Source organism: Galeopterus variegatus, unplaced genomic scaffold (assembly GCF_000696425.1).
Source record: "Galeopterus variegatus unplaced genomic scaffold, G_variegatus-3.0.2 Scaffold2988, whole genome shotgun sequence".
Lineage (NCBI taxonomy): Eukaryota > Metazoa > Chordata > Mammalia > Dermoptera > Cynocephalidae > Galeopterus > Galeopterus variegatus.
In genome coordinates, this window is record NW_007729099.1 from 190,341 (window position 1) to 211,771 (window position 21,431).

At 45.3% G+C, this 21,431-nt stretch overlaps 1 long non-coding RNA gene across 1 annotated transcript in view; it reads left to right on the plus strand.

The window, feature by feature from the left end:
- LOC103599497 overlaps positions 1 to 21,431 on the plus strand; it is a 142,758-nt gene that overhangs the window by 112,857 nt on the left and 8,470 nt on the right. The window contains exon 2 of the long non-coding RNA XR_551294.1: positions 5,809 to 5,923. This is a non-coding gene — a long non-coding RNA (uncharacterized LOC103599497). The remainder of the gene's footprint in view (positions 1 to 5,808; positions 5,924 to 21,431) is intronic.

A 21,431-nucleotide genomic window follows, 5' to 3' on the forward strand; every position in this document is an offset into this window, starting at 1 on the left:
ACACTCACACCCACACCCACACACCCACACCCACACACCCACCCCCACACCCCCCCCCCCACACACACAAGCTAATGTAACAGAAAACATGCTTTTAGCTTTGACACAGACAGAAAGGAGTCCTCAGGCCCACAGTTTAAAGAGGACAGTAAAGGTCTCTGCCCATTAGGGGTGTCTTTGGTCAGATGCATCTTTTTATTTTACCCTCTGCCTCTTTATCCTTGCTGGTCTCACGTCCCTCCTGCAATTTCCATTCTCCAGTCGTTGGACACATGGGTTCAGCGTTCTTTGTCACTTACCTGTCTGCCTTATCTAGACGCATGACCAACAGGCCCCTTCCTTCGGCCTCAGAGAACTTGGCCAGCCCCTTAAATATGAAAGCCGGGCACAGTGGGAGAGGCTTTCCAAGCTGCTGTTCTTTCATGGTTACATCACAGTCCTATGGGCAGAATCTTCTATTTTGTATTCCGTGAGGCTCTGTCATCAGCTGGTAAAAAAGCCCCTCTGGAGATAGGAGAGGCAAGACGCATGCACGGGTTACCATGGAGACAGACAAGCTGTAATAAATGCTCGTGATCTTAGCTTGGTGAGGTTTTCACAGTTTGGAGTAATTTCTTTGTCAATCACCCACTAAGTCACTCCTAATGAATGACCGGGAGTGTCTGCTCTTCAGAGGAACCTTGGGTACGCGTGACTCAGGCAGAGGGCAGTCTTAAAAGCATCAAGGAGACAACAGGCCATCATTAGTTTGTAGACTTCTTGCAAATTGAGTGGACTTTTTGTCTGAGGAAGCTTCTGGGAGTCATCAGAGTGGACCGCAAGTTCACACAGCTGTTTTAGATAAGTCATTGCTTACTGGTTTCAGCAGGTAGGCTCGCTGCCTCTGAGCAAGGAGGTTCCTTGAAGGAAAAGAAGGGGCTCTGGGAGCTGACCACTGGGCCCTTCTGCCCTGACGTCCTCTCTCTTGTAGAGAAGGAGAGTGTGCATTGTACTCTTATAAAAGTGCCGCTTTCTATATAAAATGCATATATAGAGTTCCCTCTTCCTACTACTCTCCCCCAACTTTGGGATGGGTGGCTGTGCTGAAGGTCACTGGGTTCCACCATGTTTGAAGTCACCGTGTAGCTTGGAGGCCATGGGGCCACCCTCTCCAGCCTTATCACACACTGCCCTTGCCCCAGCCTGCTGCCAGCCCAACAGAATGCTTCAGTTCCTTAAACTCACCAAGATCTATCTCTCATCCCTGGAGCGGGAGCTTCCTTTTACCTGGAATGTTCTTCCTCATCCTATTCCCTATCAGTCTCTCCAGGAAGTCTCACCTGAGCTCCTGTGAGACTGGATTAGGTACCTCACCTGTCTCCCATGGAACCCTCCTGTTGCTCATCTCCTCTTTTCAACTATGAGCCCCTGGAGAGCAGGAAGGTCGTCTTGTTTGCTACGGGGGTGATGGCCTTCAGCCTGCAAATAGGTGCCTCACACAGAATGATGCTCTGCAAATACTGATTGAATAAGGACAAGCATGCTGAGGGACCCCTTGGGCCAATCCACAAAATGGAACCTTCCTCTCATCTCAGAATCTCTGAAGTGGTATCAAGCGCTCCTCTTCCGGATGTCCTGACTCTGCCAATTAGGCCATAGGATGTGCCCAAGGACAGCGAAAAGGCTTGATTCAGGATTTTAAAATCGATGTAGCTAATTAAAAAATAACTCATTGAACTGAAAAACACGTTCAGAAACAATTAAGATAATTAAAATATCACCACCTTAATTGACACCAAGCAGTGAGCTTAAAAAATAAAATTAATTAAAGAAAAATCTTACATGGAGCTGGTAATTAGCTAGCTTTTGAATTCAATGCTTTTCAGCTCAACAAATCTCTTTAATTTGTTGTTGGTTTTTTTCTTTGAGAAAAATGTTTGTAAAAATTATTTTGAAAAATAATTGAACATGTGTTATGTGCCAGTTGACCCTTGACTGGTTTCTGTGTATGGGCAGGAGAGATGAAATTAACCTTTGGTGGGTACCTGCTCTGCAATAGGAACGTTATGCTCTTTAGGTCCACAGGAGTCCCACAGGTATTGTCATAGAAGAGGTAGAAGGGACGCAGGGCTGGACCATCTTCTGGGGATTGCTGCATCCTGTCACCAGGCTTGTGCAGAGAGAGATTGAAACTTGGGACACAGTCTCCAAGAAATTGTTAGGAGCATGACAAGGAAGCTTCAAGCCCCGCTCAAGCCTGTCGCTGACACTCAGCTCCCTCTCCCTGCCTTCTCACCTGTGCAGTGTCCTCCAGAATGTTAAAGGGCCTCTCCCATGCCATTCATTATTCTGCCCTCGTATCTTTCCCTTTAGAAGTGGAGCCACACAGCTCTGTCCAGTATGGTGCTGTGTGCCTTTCAGGACTGTCACCCTGAGCCTCGAGGCTGCTAGGAAAAGCCTATTTGGAAGGCCTGCACTTAAATGGAAGTGACATCCTCCTCATCCCCTTTCAATCCCAATGCTGCTGTTTTTTTTTTTTAAAAAAAGTGCATCTTGGTGATTAAACAAATGCTGACAACTTGATTTGTTACTGTTTTGTTGTTCTGTGAACTTCATTTATGCTAAATAATTCGCATATATGTTTGAAGTGTTTAGAACTTAATTAATTTTTAGAAGATGGGATTGCTGGATGCAAATTGTTAAGTATGTGTATGGAGCTAAGTAACTGGCAGTTTTTATTTATTAGTATTTTGGATTGGAGGGTTTTTTTGTTTTTGTTTTTTGTTTTAAGAAATGTTTGCTTCCAAAATTGGAGGGGTGATCTATAGTAGTAAGCCTAATGGTAGGGTGATGGATGGAAGATTGCAGAAACAAAATTAGCCAGACCATGGGTCAGTTGACTCAGCTGGGGGGTTGCTGCATTCACAGGAAGTGGGCAGAAGGTGCAATTTTCCAGGGCCGAGTGGCCCAGAGGGGGAGCATTGGGGCTGCCCCTTACTTTTACCCACTAAGTCTCATTCTGCCCTGTGGTCCTCTCAAGAATATGGTCCCGCTGGGCTCTAGACTTGGTGTGAGGTGAGGCCCCACATCAATTTGGTAAAGAAGATCCTTAGGTGATTCTCATGCTGGTGGCATATGGTGGTGAGGAGTTGACGTTCTGGAGTCAACAAATCAGGTTTCAAATACCCTCTGCACCTTTCATCAGTAACTTCTTTTTAATAGGACCTTTATTTGTAAAATGGGCACATGAATAGCAGCTACCTGCTTGGGTGGTTGTGAACATCAAATGTGGTAATCCATGAGAGGGCTTAGCTCACTGCCTATGTCAGAAGCACTCAGTGAATGTTAACTATTGTTCTTGTTATTATGAAGCTTATTACTCATTCTGGGAATGCAATACAAACACAAAAAATTTAACGAACACATATGAGGTTCTTAATGTGTACCAGGTGTGTTCTAAGCACTTACAAATATTAACTTATTTAATGCTCATGACAACCAACAAGCAGTAGTAGATACTGTTGTTATCCCATTTCACAGAAGAGCAAATTGAAGTATAGAAAGGTTAGCAAGCAGCAGAGCCACAATTCAATTCCAGCAGCTCCTGCCCTAGAGTCTGTACTATTCCCTGCTGTTCCCCTCTATGTTGCTTTCCTGGTGACTGCACTGTCATTCAGGCTGAGCAGAAGGCAGTGTGGACATTGCATGTTTGTGACTTTAGCTACAGAAGCAAAAAGAAGTTCAAATTCTGCCCTAAAGCTTGTCGTGTAGTACTACAGGTTTTTGACACCCATCACCCCGGGCTAGCCTGTTATTCTCCATCTCTGAGATCACGCAAGTGAAAATCACATATTCTCAGCAGCACTGGCACCTACTGAGGAAATGCCTCAGCTGGTCACTGTGGCTGTGACTGCCAGTGGACTAGTCCCCAGGTTTCCTGAGATCCTGTGGTGAGTGGAAGTGTGAAAAGGGGCAGTGTTTTTCATTGTTGACTCAATTTTGGATAAGTCTTAGAAATCAAGTCAGAGTTGTCTGGGCTTCAGCCCTGGGGGTGGGGGAGGGGGGCAGTGTACAAGGAGAAGGCCACTGGCCTGATACTGACGAGTCTCCTGGCTTCTCCTGCAGACATCTCCAGAAACCAAGAGAGTTCTTTCTGGGACCAAGAAACTGTTACTGAAGGTTTCTAGAAGGTCCAGTCTTGGAGGCCTCTGAGGGCAGACCCAGGCCTCCTGCCACTTGCCTCCCAGAGGGAGCCCTCAGCCTAGGAGCTTGGAGTGGACACCCTGTCCCTGGAGCTCAAATCAGCCTCTCTTATCTTGTAGACTGTTTCTCTCTGCTAAACTCCAGTCATCAGAGCACATAACCTGGACACTGGCTTTGCCGGGTGACCCCTGCAGGACCAGAACCAGGACCTGGGTTGCACCCTGGTTTCTGTTTACAGCTGCTGAGAGGCTGTTGCAGAGGAAGGAGCCACCCTGAGCTGTTGCAGCAGCAGAAATGACTTTGGATGTTGTGTGTTCAGGACCCTTGAGAATCCTGGGTCATCTGAAGAAAATGGCATTCAGATTCAGGGCCTGGGTGGGAAGAGAGGAATTTTGACTTACTCTGTGTGCTGGGGAGTCACAGTGGCTGGGAGCCTAGTGGTGGAGGGGACAGTGGCATTTCTTTATAGTAGTTTTGCTGTCCCTGCTCAGGATGCCAATTTGCTTAACCAAACATTTGCATGGGGAGGATAAGAAGTAACATCCCCTACCCTGACTGTGGACGGCAGTTATGAAAGATTTACCACCTAATAGGCTACAGGCCCCAGAGCTGGGAGATGGCACAGTTGCTTTTGTTTTGCAGAGAATTCCTTGAGGCCTTTTCTGTGACAGTGATGGGCATGTGCACCTCAGCATGCAGAGTGCTGATTAGCCGAGGGCCCGCTGCTCAGCCTGTTCTAGAAAATGTTGAAATATGTGCACTGCTGTCTTTGGAGACCCTTTCTGGAGTTACTTGTTTGAATCAACCTTCCCCACCCACAAACCACACTTTGATAGTCAGATTATGTGTCTTATGATTGCCCAAACGTGCTTCCCTGCATTTGCATGTGGTGCTTGCCCTGCCCAAATTGCCTTTTCTATCTTTGCTTTTCAAAATCCTGCCCATCCTTCAAGATCCAATTCACATATTAATGCTTCACTAATCCTTGCCCTGGAAATTGATCTCTATTTTTCCCTTGAGCTCTGATATCATTTTATATGCCCATCATAGCCCTTATCTAATTCTGCCTTGCACGATAAATATTTATGTGTAAGCTTTTTCCCCTCCCTGTTACATTGTAACTTTGTGTGGCACAAAACTGTCTTGCACATCCTGAGTTCTTCAAAAACTTAGAATGGGTTATTTATGCACATAACATAATCGGTGTCTGTTGAACTGAAGCAAAAACCTCTATCCTCGAGGTCTTTTAATGTTACAGGAAGTAAGTAAAATTAGGCATGAATGAAGTCATAAAATATAACACCAGATAAATAACCAAAGAGGGAAAAGTAGCTCTTGGTCCATGGATCATGTAAGATTCTAAAGGATTTTTTAAAAAGTAATTCCTGCCTCCTTCACTTCAGAGGTGAAGATGCTGTAACCCACAAAGCACGAAAGAATCACTATCCTGGTGTTGAAGAAGAGTCCCCCCCGGCTTAGGTTTTCATTCCAACCCCTGCCAGACTCAGAAAACAGCACAGAGTGCAAACACACAGTCTATTTCCCACTTGATTATTTGAGTAGAGATACAAATTAAATTTCTCTGGAGTTTCTAACCCCCATCGTCTTGTTCTTTTTTTGCCTCAGCTCTGGACCCATCCAAGGACCCCTGCCTGAAGGTGAAATGCAGCCCTCACAAAGTGTGTGTGACTCAGGACTACCAGACGGCCCTGTGTGTCAGCCGCAAGCACTTGCTCCCCAGGTAAGGCAGGAGGGGTGATGGCTGGAGTTGGAGGCGCTCTGCAGCTGGCAGAGCTGAGGGTACCGGCCTCCGAGGGGAGGGGAGAACACAGTGTTTGTGTTGTCATTTTGTATGGTGGTCGGTGCCTGTGGTTATGAATCTCAGTTCTCAAACACATATTTGTAAAGAATGTCAATCTTTATTTCCTTTAAATCTACTTCATTTTGACTCTGAGCCTTCAGCTGAGCAGAAAATCCCTTCCTGGTCATTAGTGGGGCTCTTCCTCCTTCCAGAGTGATGTCAGGATCCAGGACGCTTACAGCTAAGAAAGCAGGGATCAAACCTTTAGTCTCCTTGTTGCCATTGACTGCCTCACCGTGATGACCCTCCAAGGTACCTTGAAGTCCCAGGGCTCTCTGGTTCCATGTCCCTATAGGACGTGGCAGCTTTGCCAGCTCTGGGTTTTGGGTCCTGTCATCTGGGGGCCACCCCACCACCTTTCCTTCTGAGGACATGTCTTGCTCTTTCTTCAGGGTGCAACACCTGATATCCCCTTCCCCAGCCCAGGGGGAGGTCTTCCTCGTCTTCTTCATGGTCCTTAAAGCCCTTTGTCCTCTGACCTCCACCCCTGCCCACAGCATTATCCTTCCAGTGGGTTTTGGCTTTTACAGATGATGGGAAGAGTCTTTGAATGCAGCCTGCTTCTGCTTTCGGTCCTGCAAAAATACTTCAAGCAAGAAAGCAGACACACACACACACACACACACACAAAACAGGCTTTCTTTACGGAGGAGGAGGAGGTGGGGTGAGGTGGGTGGGAGAAAAGTGACATCAGTGTGTATTCTGCTCCGCCTGCTGTGCTGCCTGTGCAATTGAGAGGTGCGGTGATAGGGTTTTGGAGCTGCGCACGCCCTGGTCTGGATTTGGCAGCTCGCTCTGCCATTCACCTGCACTGCACCATGACTCTAGGCAAATAAACCTCAGCCTTTCTGAAACCTGATTTGACTTCCTGGGACTATGCAGAATGGGCCCTATTCCTTCCCTTAATCTTTTAAGTCTAAGCAATGCTGAGCCCCTTGCCTGCTCCTCTTGGGATGTTTTAATTTCCTTCAGTCCCTTTAGCAGTTCCCCCTGAATGTGCCTGGGCAGCTGCCGCCCTCTGAAACCATAGTGTAGTGGAGAAACAGCGCTCCACGCATGGGGGAGGGGAGGGGATCCACAGTAGAGCTCAACCACCTCTGGCTTCTCTAAGACGATCAACCTCCATGATCGTCTTGCTCCAGATCACTTTAAGTGTTATTTGAAAAACAATCAGCCTTTGTCTCGGTAAGACCAAGATGCAGTATTATAATGTGCTTTGCTCTCAAGACTGGAGTGTTCTCCCTGGTACTAAAGACAGATCTCATCCCTGGAACCCTCAGCATGTGCCAGTGTTGTGCTCCGCACCTGAATACTTGAATTTTTCCAGCCATTTTGTAAAGTTTTTATTTATTTTGCCTCCAGTCTATAAATGAGAGGACTGAGGCAGAGAGAGGCATTAGTAATTTGCTGGTATGTATACCTAGAAAGCAGCAGCAATGATTGTCTGGCTCCAAAACTTAGGTTTTTCACCAGTACAATATGAGGGTACCTCATAAAGTTCATGGAAAAATATAATTGAAAGATATTTTGAAGTACCCTCATATGTTGGCCTCTTCATTCTACCTGTCCTTGTCTTCATTCGTTCATTGTCATTCAACAAAAAGGTATCGAATACCTACTATGTATCGGGTTAGGCACTGAGGCTTCAGAGGTAAACAAGAGACCCTATTCCTACCCTCAAGGAAAATCAGGTTCACTGAGGAGGGGAATATAAAAACAATGCCTTTTTTGTTCCTTATTTGAAGTTCCTTATAATGTGTTCATATTCTGTGAAAATTAGCCTGGATTCTCCTGCCACATGCAATTTCTTCCTTCTTTGATGAAGGAAAGATGTAGCCTCTTTTGTTGCAAATACCCAAATAACCTTGTAGTGGTCTAGGTTGTTCAGTCATTTGGGGGTGTGGGGAGGCGGGGCGTAAGATGGAGAGTCCCTTGCATGTTTCCTCCTAGAATCCAGAATATAGCCCTTTCTGGAAGGGCTGGAGAAGAGGTTTTTGGTTTTAAACTCAAATCTGTTTGAGACAGAGGCAGAAACCTCATTGGTATCCAGGTATATCCGGGTGTAAATGGTGTTTTTCTGGGCATGTCATGTTTCTGTATTGTAAGCATCAACAGTTTTTTGCTTATGTTGCAAATGTAATCCTCATCTCCCATATCTTCTGGTGGCCACAAAATTATAGTGGCTAACAGCATGGATATGGGAGGGAATGAGACCAATCTGGGCTTAATTCCCAAGCTGGCTATTTTCTAGCTATGTAACCTTGGCAAGTTACTTCATCTTTCTGAATTTGTTTTTCCTCTTCTGTTAAATAAGTTTAATGACAGCATTTATCCCATTTTTCATTTCCATTTGCTGGAATACATCCTCTAGTAATTCTCACAGAAAGGGTTAGTGGGTATTTTGCATAGGGTATTTTGTGTGTATGTTTGTGTGAGAGTTCAACAAGATGACAGCTATGCTTACAATTAGTAAAACAATTATGATAATAGTTATTATCCGGTTCATTCTGGAAGGTCAGCCAGAAATCCCTAAAATTGCGTGCTGGTGAGAAAAAAGTAACTCACCACAGGTGCCTTGGTCCCTTCCCAGTCTGATTGTGCCTGCCTTTGCAGTTCCTGTGAGAGTAAGCCCTTGGGGTTTAGCCTGAGGCTTCCAGTGTCATTTCTGCTACTCCCTTTGTGATTCACAGTAGGGAAGGACTCAGAAAATGACTGCATTTCTGATAATAGGGCCCATTCATTCATTTGAAAAACAGCCCAAAGAGGTGGCATGCGCACATTCTTATCAGGATTTGGGAGGTGGCCTGGCCCAGGGAGGCCCTGCGATGATGCTGTGGTTGTGGGTCCAGCGTCTCTCTTCTCTCTCAGAGGCTGAATTACATATCCACAACATCAGCCGAGTGCATACCTCTTCTAAGGGTATTGGACACCTTCCCAGATGAAACATCTGTCCTTCCACATTATACTTCAGGGGTCCCTTCTCATCAGGGAGACCATGTTGACAAGTCTATTTACTCATCAATCAGGGAAGCAATCTTTCTCCCTGTAAAACATCTGTAGGCAATCTCGCCAGCCAGGCTGGCCTCTGCAGCAGCTTAAGAGGCAGATCCCACTTGCCAGACAGTCAGGAGTGTGCACATACGGAGAGGCGGAGGCCAGCCCTCGGCCGAGTGTGAGGCTCCAGACTTAGGCTGTCTTTGCCAGCAGATCAAGACAGAAGGGCAGCGAGCACATCAGCGAGAAAACTGCATTAGCTTTCCTGGCCCGCGGAGGCTGAGTGAGCGGAGAAGCTGTTTGACACACAGTCCATGACTGCAGCGTTTTCGTGCCACAATGTCATTGGGGGGCTAAACAGGGCAACACCCCCTGCTGGAATTCTTGATTAGAGTAGTATTTGTATTTGGGTTTGTATTTGTTTCATCTAAAGGCTTTAATTAAACTCACATTCACTTTAGAAATTCCTTGTTTCTTTTATTCCTGCTGGTAGGCAGTGTCGTGTGGGGTTGGGAGGGGTGGGTTCCTGGTAGCATGTTCACCTTTCAGGATCCCCATTTATGCACTAGAGAGCAGTGTGAAAGCAGCCTGGAGGCAGGAAGCCTTCTCTTAGTAACTTTTAAAACATGTTCCAGTTTAATTCTGATATAATGATAGATGATGCTCATTACGGAAACATTAAAAATATAGAAAAGTAAAAAGAAACAGGAAATGGGCAATGGTCACATTATCTAAAAACAGTAATTAAAATATTTCAGTATATTTTTGTCTATTCTTTCTTCTAGTCATGGGTTTTTTCTATTGGTTTGTTTTTGTCAGACTTCATTATAAACTGGCTATACTGTAAATAAAAATTTGTATTGGGCTCTCTTCAATTACTGTGTATAAATGAGTATTTTTATCATACTATAACCTCATTACAGACGTAAATATTCTATAACATAGTATACAAAAAACATAACTTGAAATGGGTCATAGGCTTAAATATAAGAGCTGATACTATAAAACTTTTAGAAGAAAACGTAAGATTAGTGACCTTGGGTCTGACAAAGATTTCTTAAGTAGGACACAAAAAACCCAAAACTGTAAATATAAAAAAAAGTAACACATTGGATTTCATCAAAATTAAAAATTTCTGGTCTTCTAAAGTCACTTTTACAGAAATGAAAAGGCAAGTCACGCTGGGAGAAAATATTTGCAAAACATGTACGATGAAAGGTTTTGTTCTAAAATATGTAACGAAAGCATATGTTCATATAAAGATTCACTCATGAATGTTTATATCAGCTTTATTTGTAATAGCCCCAAACTGGGAAGCAACCCAAATGTCCATCAGCAGGAGAATGGACAAACAAACTGTGGTAAGTCCATTACTATGGATTATTACTCAGCAGTGTAAACGAATCAGCTATCAACATAGTACATTCAAAAATATGGATGAATCTGGTTATGCTGCGTGAAAGAAGACAGACCAAAAAAAAGTATGTACTGTATGATTTCTATTTACATGAAGTTTTGGAGAATACAAACAAATCTTTTGTGACAGAAAGGAGGTCATTGGTTGTCTGGGGAAGGAGGAGGACAGTGGCCAGTGAATGCCCAAGCATTCTTTAAGTCTTGAAAATAAAGTGGATCTTTTGGCAAACAGTCTTAGATCCTCTGGTCTTAGATGCCCAAGATCCCACTGGTAAATGAGTTTGTTTGTGGAAGAAGAGTTTGTTTCATTACGACAGTGGTTTATTCTTCCTGACTTATGTTTTAAAAATATTCTCTCAGGCATTCTTAAGGAAAGTATTCTTTGAGGGGATGGGGGATAGACCGGCAGTCCTGAGGCCTGCAGAGGGCTCCGCTCTCGGGTGTGGCTGTTTCTGATTTATTGTTCTGTGTGGGCAAGAGATCATGGGGTGGGAGGCGGAGGTTTCCCTCCGGAGTGTTGAATATTGATTTTTACCTCTCTGTTGCCATTGATTTTCATTTGGAGAATGGAAAATAGAAGCATTTGTTTTAAGCCTTCCAGACAAGCCACATTCTCAAATTTTGCGAATGTATTGTGAATGGGAAGAAAGGACGTCAGGATGGAACTTACAATATCTAAGTATACCCTTCCAAGCCTTTGGGAACAGTAGGAACTAATCTGTTTTTAAATAAGGAGCAAAGACAGCAGACTTTCCAGTGGGCTGGGCCTCTCTAATGTAACGGCCCTTTATCTCCGCTTCCTAACTGTCTGGAATAACAACTAATTCTCTGCACCCACAAAAAATTCAGATCCTGTGGAAGGCTCTCAGTTCAGTAGACCAATCTGAGAGCTTTCTGTCTTTTATGTGAACTTATAAAAAAGAATCAAAGTGCTTGAGGTCAGAGAGAAGTACATCACAGAATGTGCCTCAAATACCAAACTCTCTGAGGATATTTGAAAGGATGATGGTTATTTCATCTCAGTTTTGTTTTACAACAAAGCACTGCCTCCTGCTACAGGGGCTTTGAACTGGTTGATTATACATACACATATCTGTCGAGGTTTGGGAGACATGTGGCCATTCACAAGGCGGGTACTTCCTAGGTGTCCGAATGGCTTTCTAGTGTTCCATGACTCAAGGTATTGTCAGTTACCAAACTGTGATTGTCCTCACATCCATTACTATGGTTTTATATTTTTGTGGCTTGTGCTGTTTCTCTAAGGTGCCCATGCATTGCCTGGGGTTCTGTTTAAAGCTCAGAGGATCCTCATTTACTGAGCTCTGGGCCTGGGTACGGTGCTAATGAGAGCTTGGTGCTAATTCTAGGCTGATTGTGGAATTAATGCAGCTGGCTTTCCCATATGCCTTCTGAGTCATTTACCTTTGTACCAGAAAAACCACCACTGTGGCCTATTGTTTTGCAAATACATACAACTGGGCACTGAAGAAGACAAGAGGGGAAGTGGCTGGTTCAAGAGATGCCATTTGCTGACCACCTATCACGTGCTAGGCATCCTTTGCAGGTGGAATCTTGCTGACTTCCACAACAGTCTGCTAGGTCTGTGTTACAATCCCCATTTTACAGATGAGGCTGTTGAAGTTCTATAAATAACTGCCCTCATCGCACAGGGCCAGTAAAGGGCAGATTTAGAACCAGAATGGAGGTCACTCCACCTCCAGCTCGATGCCACATAGCTTCCTCTGCTCTGGAGTCATGGGGGTGGGCTCTCAGATGACTAGTTTATTTTCCCTCAGTGCTCTAGTCCACCAGCCATTCTCTCCTGGTCCTGGAGGTGCTGCTCTACAGAAGCCTGGGCCCTGCTCTCCAAATCCCTGTCCCTTGCAAAGCAACTAGACTGGACCCTAGTACTGAACCTGTTTCCTCCTGTCTGTGCCCAAAGCAATAATTCTGGGTTTGTTTTTCCCTTTTGTGGTTTTTCCAAAAGCAGAGCACTCATTCAAACCACATGTCACTTAAACAGAGAGAGGTTGAATTACTGTAAATCTGCATTTTTTTTTTTTTTTTAAACAGCAGAAGTACTGTATGGCTCCAGCCAGGTTAGGGACCCAGCTGCTCACTGGGTCTTCACTGAGCAAGATTTTATAACTCAAGCAAGCCACTTAATTTCTCTATTCCTTTGTTTTCCACTTTGAAACTGAAGGTATTGATTAGATGATCTTGATGATAAGAGCATCAGAGAGTAAAAAGCAATTCATAATGGAGATGTGAATAATTGTGTGGAATTTTTAGTCCCTTGGAGTAGGGACAGAGTGAGAGACAGATATTCCATTTATTATATTGTAAGGCAAATTCACTAGGCTAGTTTTACAAATACTTTAAAAAAAAAAAAAAAGCAAGACTGCCAGTAAAATGTGCCACACGCACATCCTGTCTTGTCTTATTTTCCTTTTTTTTAAACCATGCTTTCAATGCCATCTAAAGATGGGTGTGGGTGGGCAGGTTCACCTGGCTTGGTCTCCCACTAAGTCTCATGGCCTCCTGCCTGGAGAGGTAGTTTCTGTGGGTGGCTCTCAAGGATCAGAGCCTCTGCCCTGGAAGGTTGTCATCTCCCCCTCCAGGCTGCACTGCCTGTGAAATACCCCCTCCCAGAGGGGACAGTTCCTCTTCCCCATTGACCCCAGAGCACTGATCGTTGTCCTTTTCTTGAGCCATATTCTGTCTGTAGGAGATGGAGAATGTTTTATGGTTGAATTCCCAGGAAGTATGCATGCCCAGATTAAGCCAAGTATTTGTGGAGCTGGGAATGGCTGGTTATAGAACCAGGGATTGATTAACGACACCCTCTCATTTCCTACCTCCATTTCTGGCTAAACAAAACAAAACTCTTAAGTGCACTGCCCTGCTCTGTGATTCTGCCCAGGAAGATGGGGCTGCAGTTGCTGTGCTTAGTCCTTACATATTGAGGAATGTACACATTGGTATATTTCATGCATCAGATTCAAGTGGATTAGAAAGAGGAGGTTGGGGTGGGTGTGCTCATTTTGAGTAATCACTAGGTGTGATTTCCACCAGGGTTTAGGTCTTGCTGGGCAGCACACAGCTGTGAATTACTATGTGAGGACATCTGTCCCTAAACATTGAGAAATAGACAAGCTCGAGTCCTCCTGCAGTTCATTGAAGATGTTAAATTGCCATTCTCGAGAGCTGAAATCCCCTTGAGTTCTGGGGATACTATAGTATCCAGGTGGAACAGGTCCTGTGTGGCCTCTTCCAAAATACATGATCTTCTACAAGAGTTATCAGATTGAATTTTTCCACTTTCACTGACTTTTGTTTTAATTTTCTTAAACTTCATTTCTGCTCCTTTGTTATTAATAATTCAACTGTTGCCTGCTTGCTGCTCTGCCCAAACTCATCAAAATCCAAACTCACAGGTTTTCAGTTTAGACATTTCATATCAGATTCACTCAACCAATGAACCATGAAAGACATTCTTTATGGATATCAGTCACCATAGTAGGGCCCATCTGGGGCACTGACCATGTGGGTTCTGGGGCCAGAAAGTGGACTCAGGATGATTTAGATGGACATCCAAGGTTATCTTTAGAAGAACTTGTGTTTTAAATAGATTGTTCTCAAGCTAATGTGCTGTCTTTAATGTTCTTCATGGAGGGGGTGGACAGAGGGCAGGCCCTCCATGCACAGAGGAACAGGAGAGATGAAAGTTAATTAGTTTGGGGACCTTGGCACCTTTCCAAGGTGCTCTCTTAAATGATGTTTTTCATGAGCACGCACTGAACCTGCTGCAGCTCTGTTATCAAGTAACGAAAGGCCCTTCTCTCAGCCTGCCTTGCCCGTTATTATTCCACAGCTTGAGGTGCAGGTGTGTCTTGCTTTCCATGGAACTGCACGTCTAGCTTCTGGTTGCTGACATTTACCTGAAAGGAAGAGGGAGGCCTTGGCTCAAGCCTCCCAAGACTATTAGGAATTCCCAAGAGGAGGGCAAAGTAGCAGGGCCCCCTCTGACCTGGCACTAGACCTCTTCTCTTGGCAGGTACTGGGGGAGGCCAACTGTTGAGTGCAGTGATGGTGGTGAAGGGCTTTGGGGTAGAGACCCTCCCTGTTGTAACTTTGACAGGAATAGCTCAGAAAACTGCTCACATGCACTAATGATGGTTGGGTAAGTGTCACCGATGCAGATTCCACTAGGTTGGGGTTCGTGATAATTTCTTTATTCAAAAATATCTGTGGGTGCCTTCCATTTACGAGACACTGTGCTATGTGTTTAGAATTTTGTGATGAATGGACATAGTCTACCCTTTGCAGATTAAAGTCTATTGGAAAAGACAGATGACAAGAAATTAAGTATCTAATAAATTGTGACAAACATTAAGTAGGATGAGAGCAGGGTGCTGTAAGAGTTACTTTAGACTGGTTGAAGAGGGAAGGCCTCTCGGGGAGGTGAAGGATGGCAGATGCCAGCTGAGCAGAGAGGAGGTAGAAGTGTTCTCTGTGGAGGGAATAGTCTTTGCAAAGGACCTGCATCAGGGAAGAGGGGGAGGGGCTTCGTGTCCTAAAGGAGGTCAGTGGGGACCTTCAGGAAGGTGACTGAGGGGGGCGTGGCTGTGTGAGGCTGGAGAGGAAGGCAGGGCTAGATACTGCAGCACCTTGAAGGCTATGGGGACAGGTTTGGCTTTGAGGCCAGGAATGATGGGATGTCCTGTGTGGCTCTAAGTGGGACAGTGATAGAATCATGCAGCTTAGGATTGAGTGAATTTCCTTGAATTCTTGTTCCTCAATACAGATTCTGTGCAATGTGAGAGAAGCTGGAGGGCTCTGTGTGTGTGCGTGCATATGTTATGTGCTTGAAGAACCTAAAGATCTCCTTGTCGAGCTTGTAAGTCTAGTAGAGGAGATTAGAACACAAATGTATATAATATAACGTAGAAGTGAAATCTTGTGAGATAAAGTTGAAGTTCCAAGAAGGCAGCGACCACTTCTAGCTGCGGTTGGGGTTAGGAGATGGGTGGAAGGCAGAGAAGGGGCAGCATTAATTAGTGGTATTCACCACCATTCACCAGTGGTTTAAGAATGTGAGGACACTGGCTCAGACACATTGTGACTTGCTCAGTAGTGGCACATGTCAAGTGACAGAGATGGGGACCAGGCCAATGCTGCCCCAAAGCCCATCTGCTCTGTAAGACCCACTGTGCCCTCAAGCTACCTCCCTGCAGAGTTGCCATTTCCTCATAAAATGATGGCTTTAAACCCCACATCGTAGCATTGTTGTAAGGAAAGCACTGAGCATAGTGTAGTGCTAGCACATAGTAGGTGCTCAATAAAAGTTAGTGTCTTGTCAGAGCCTCTAGTTCATCAAGGATCAGTCAGATGAGGTAATGATTCTTGCCACTCTCACAGAATTACTCATATGTGATTGTACGTGCACAGGGCCCTGCTGTCTGTAATGTGTTGGATAGTGTCAGTTGTTGTCTTAGTTCATTCAGGTTGTTCCAACGGAAGACCATAATCTGAGCGGCTTATAAACAAAAAAAATTTATTTCTCACAGTTCTGGAGGCTGGGGAATCTAAGATCCCCATGTCTGGTGAGGGCTGCTCCCTGGCTCACAGATGGCTGTCTTTTTTGCATCCTCACGTGGCAGAAGGTGCCAGGGATATTTGAGATCATTTTTATAAAAAAAAAAAAAAGTCACTAATCCCATTCATGAGGGCTCCACTCTCATGACCTAATAACCCCCAAAGGCCTCACCTCCAAATACCCTCAGATTAGGAATTAGGTTTCAAAATATGAGCTGTGGGGGGACATAAACACTCAGTATATAGCATTCTGTCCCTGGGCACCCCTCCCCCCAAAATTCATGCCCTTCTTGCATGCAAAATACATTCATCTCATTCCAATAGCCCCAAACGTCTTAACTTATTCCAGCAGCAACTTTAAATTCTAAGTCCAAAGTCTTATGTAAATATTATCTAAATCGGATATGGCTGAGAACAAGATACTATTCATCTAAAGCAAATCGTTCTCCAGCTGTGAACCTGTGAAAACTGCATGTCACGTGCTTCCAAAATACAGTGGTGGGACAGGAATAGGATAGGCATTCCCATTCCAAAAGGGAGAGTTAGGAAGGAACAAAGGAACAGATCCCAAGTAAATTCAAACTCCAACAGGGCAAACAACATTAAACCTTAAGGTTCAAGAATAATCTTCGACTTTATGCTCTGCTCTGCAGGTCCACTTAGGCAGATATCCTACCTTCACAACCCACTGAGGTTGGGGAGGGGTCCCATCTTCCAGACTTCCTGGGTTGGGGATCCTTATTCCACACATGCCAGAGTAGGGGTCTTCTGGACCCACTGAGGCAGCGGTCTTGCCCCACAGCTTTGCTGGGCAAGGATTGGGCCTCTCAGGGCTCCAGGCAGTCCTGTCTCATGGCTTTGGGTAGCCGTGGCCCCCCCAAGGTTGCTCTGTGCCTGGGTATTGTGTCTGTGGTTCCTCCGGGATGAAATCACACACCCGTGGCTCTACTGATATAGGGTTGCTGTGGTGGCTTCACCCTCTTGGCTCTGCTGGGAATTGCCCTAATTGGGGCTCTCTGAAGTGGCCCCATAGCACTGGCTGGGCTCTTGCACCCTGGGCCTGTAATGGGAGGGGAAGCCCTGATGATTTCTGAATTGCCTGGGAGGTCCTTTTTCCATTGTCCTGGACAGTAGCTTCTGGCTTCTGTTTAGCGCTCCCTGCCAAGTGCTGTCACTGGGAGGGGGAATTGGTACAGCATTTCTAGTGGGCATTTTTACCTTATTGACCTCATGATTCCATTTTGGGGAGTCTACCTCATCAAAGTAAACAGAAATACACATAAGGATTTATATGTGGGGATGTTCAGTGCCCTTGATTACAATCCAAAGAAATGGAAATATCTTCTTTCTGTAGGTGACCTCTGCTTGAACTCTTGCAGTATTGGAAGCCTCCCTACTCAACTTTCTACATTAGCTCCTCTGTCTTTGGATAACCCTTGCTCAGTGCTTGAGGTATCTTCCTTAGGCTGAGCCAAAAGGTTTCTTCTTGGTAATTTCTACACATGGGTCCATGTTCTACTCTGAAATGGCACTGGGATTCTGGCTTACTACTGCCTGTGCCAGCACATTCTTGAGCATCTGGTGGGATGCATCTACATAGGAGGCATCTGGGTATTCAAGTGAGTGTGGCCCAAGGTGGCCAGTGATAAAGAGCTCCAGTGCATGCACAGGGCAAACAGGCCTGCATCAGGGGTGGGGCTGACTGAGACAGTCTCAGAAAGGGTGGCATTTGAGCTGGCCCTTGGGAAGCGGGGGAGGATACTGGCAGAAACGTGTTGGAGAAGACCCAAGACCAAGGAAGCTAGCATAAGTTCTTGGCTACTGATCCAGAAAATTCCCTGCCAGTGAGGGTCCAGAGCAAAGGAGGAGCTTCTCTGGGGCTCAATCTTCTCTCCTCCAACACTGACTGTGAAGAAAGCTGAGTTAGGATGCTGAGCTGGCTGCACCTGCCTCCTGCACAGACTTTGGTGAATGATCCAGTGTTAATGGTGGGTGATGGTGTTCAGCCTGAGCTCCTCGAGTGCCACATCTCAGTCAGCTGCCAGCCTGTCTCTGGGCCTGTTCTGACAGCATCATGTCCCTAGTGCCACTTGTGCTCCATTTTGCTGATATACTCCTTTCTGAGGGAGATCGCACGCAGCCCTCCCAGCATGGGGTGCTTTGCTGTGGTGCCTAGAAAACAAATATGAGTGTTTTTTCTCCCATATACACATCCCACAATAGTTAATTGCCCCCAACAAATGCAAGCAAATGTTTTTTATTTATTTATTTTTTTTGGCGGCTTGCCGGTGTGGGGATCCAAACCTGTGACTTTGGTGTTACAAGTCTGTGTTTTAACCAACTGAGCTAACTAGCCTGCTTTCTAAGATTTTAACACCAAAGCCAGTAGTGGAATTGCATGTATTTGCACCACCCATGTGCGCACACCTGAGCCTACACATGATGGGCCAGGAGCTGTGTTAGCAAAACCCCAGCTGCCCCGGCCCCTCCCGTGAATTCTCAGGAAGGGGATTCCAAATGAAATGCTCCGTCCTGGGCTTGCTTGATTATTATTTGGTTTTGTCCAATTAGTGTGTCCATTGCTAAAGATTTCCTCTAAGGTCTCAGGCCTAGAGATAGACCTCTCTTTATTGGGCAAGTGAACAAAAAAGAGCAGCAAAATAAGAAATCAAACCAAAATGCCAAAGGTCAGTGGGTAAAAGTAATAGTTTCTTCTCTGCCCCCTGTTAGGAAGAAATGGAGTTTTAAACAGAGAACATCAGTAACAAGTACATCAGTAACCGTTGTCCTAAGGGAATAAAGAAAGCTCAGCTGTTCCTTTACATTTCCCTAATAGCTTGCTATTACACTGCTGGCTTGGCATTTTTCCTTAACAAAACAGAGTTTTAGTTGGGGCTTGTGGGTGCCTATGTGTGTGTGCGTGTGTGTGTAAGTTGTTTTTGCATGCTGGTCCCCCGTGGCCATGCTCCTTCAAAAAGCTAAACTTCAAGTTAAAATCCCACCAGTCTCTGCCTCACAGAGCCCTCCGGTGCCACTGGCTGTGCTCTGTCACTCTCGTAATGGAAAGTGACTGCAGACACAGAGTCTCCAACTGGTTAGGGGAATTTATATAATTATATCAGCCTACTAATCTTCCTGATGCTATCAGGAAATACCAAGGGCATTGTGAGTTTAAGGCTGGAAATATGTTTGACTCAGATCACTGGACATATATATTTGGTTTCAAATCTAAGGAATCTTGATGAGAGTAGTGTCCAAAAATGAGTGAACCACCAGAGATCTAGATTGCAATCTGGCAAGTTCCTTTTCTTCTTGAAGTTTGCCCATTGTCTACACAATTTGCTCCTGACTCTTAAATGTAGAGTGGGTTGGGGATTCCTGAAATTCACAACAAATTTCTTGCCACATCAGGATTTTTTTGGAAAAGTTAGCAGTCTGTGAACCTGTCTCAAAATATGAATAAGAACAAAAACAGTTAAGGTGGCACCTCTCCTGAATAAATTTAGCTATTCAGAGTAATTAAATATCATTATGCTTCATAATGTTCATTGCATTTAATGTAGGTTATAGGAAGTACCTTTAATGCTTCGTTAGCATTATCATTATATTTGAATTCTTTGCCCAATTTCTGACACATAGTAGGTACTTAATAGGTGTTTGTTGAAAAATAAAGACTATCTCTTACCACATTTAAACACCTTTAATTTTGATAGCTTTGTTTAAACAGACCCTCAAAATATTGATGTGGAAATTTAATTCAGATAGGATTGAGCCCACCTCTTGGTCTCCACTGAAACCTTTGAGGGAGATTTCATTTAGGTGAACTCTCTTTTCTCAGTCCTCCTCCCTGCACCTGGGAGACCTTTCTTTGATTCAACAAGTTGGGCTTCTTTGAAGAGAAATGGGGTGGGGGCATAGGTAGTGGCAGAAGGTGTGAGTTCAGCAGCAGGTATTTCTTTTAAAATTCTTTTTTTTTTGTCTTTTGTCTTTTTCCGTGTCCGGCAACAGATCGCAACCCTCAGTGTTGCCCCCGTACCGGACCGGGGACCGGCAACGGGATTGCAACCCTCGGTGTTGCTCCCGCGCCTCGCTCAGCCAGTGAGCGGGAACCGGTCTGTATGTGGGATCCGAACCCTCGGGCGGGAGCGCTGCCACACTTCCCAAGCAGCGCACTTATCCAGTGCGCCACCGGGCCGGCCCCTCTTTTAAAATTCTGAAAATGCATTTCTTTTTTAGATTTTGAACCAATTAGACCAGCAATACATGGTTGTAAGAGAATCGAATGATAGACACACAGAGTAATAAAGCAAAAGTTCTGGTTTTTATGTCCTCAACCCAACTTCACCGAGAGTGTGTGGTGTGTGCCTTCTTAATCATTTTCCGTTTATTTACACATGCATTACAAGGTGTTTGGAAATTCTCACTCAGGGCTATTGGGTCCTCTCGCTTCCCCAGCTGCATTGGTCATTTCACAGCCCTGGTGAAGGGCAAGTCCTGGAGTCCCAAGTTGCAATGAACCACAGTCTAGAGGTCGACATTCAGGTACACCCAGACAGAAGTTCATGCTTTTGGAACTGCATTCATACCAGACACATATCTTTTTGGTGGCCCTGATTTTGCTCTAAGACTTTTAAAATATGCACTTTTCCTGTGGGTTTGAAGGTGCTTTAGAAACCTGGCTTGGGGCTGGTTTGGAAGCGTGCTCTGGGTTAATGGCTCTCTGCTTATTCTGGGGCCTGCTTGCTTGGGCTATTGTCCAAGCCCAGACCTGGGAAGCATCATGACCCTCACCCTCCTTACTTGGGCCACTTAAAGGCACTGGCTTTGTTGTGCTTACCTCCCAGCTTGAATCAGTGGATGCCTCCACCCTGATGCCTGGGTATGGTGCCAGGGCTAATGTCTGAAATCCTGTCAACAGTGCCAACTGTAGCGCTCTTAATCCTGTTTGTGACACCAATTGTCTAGCTACACGACCACACGTTGTCGGGCTCTCTTACCTGCCGGTAATCCTGTACCGACTGGGCCAATTGCGGAGCTAGGGCTGGGTCTGGAACTCACAGACCCCTCAAGCCTGTTCACAGACTGGGTCACAAACCCTTCACATACCAGGCTGGGTCCCCAGACCCCTCATATACCAGGCTGGGTCACCAGGCCCCTTACATGCAGGTCTATGAGCTAGGTAACTCGCCAAAAGGTCTTTGGAAGCCATAGGTTGGAAAGCGTGGCTGCGCAGGGCGGATGCCCAAGGCAGATGCCCGCCTGCCCTTTTCACTAAAACTCCTCTCTCTCTCTCTCAAGAACACAAGAATAGCAACAAAACTAAAAAGACACATTGACGCACATGCACACTAACTACACACACACACACACACACACACAC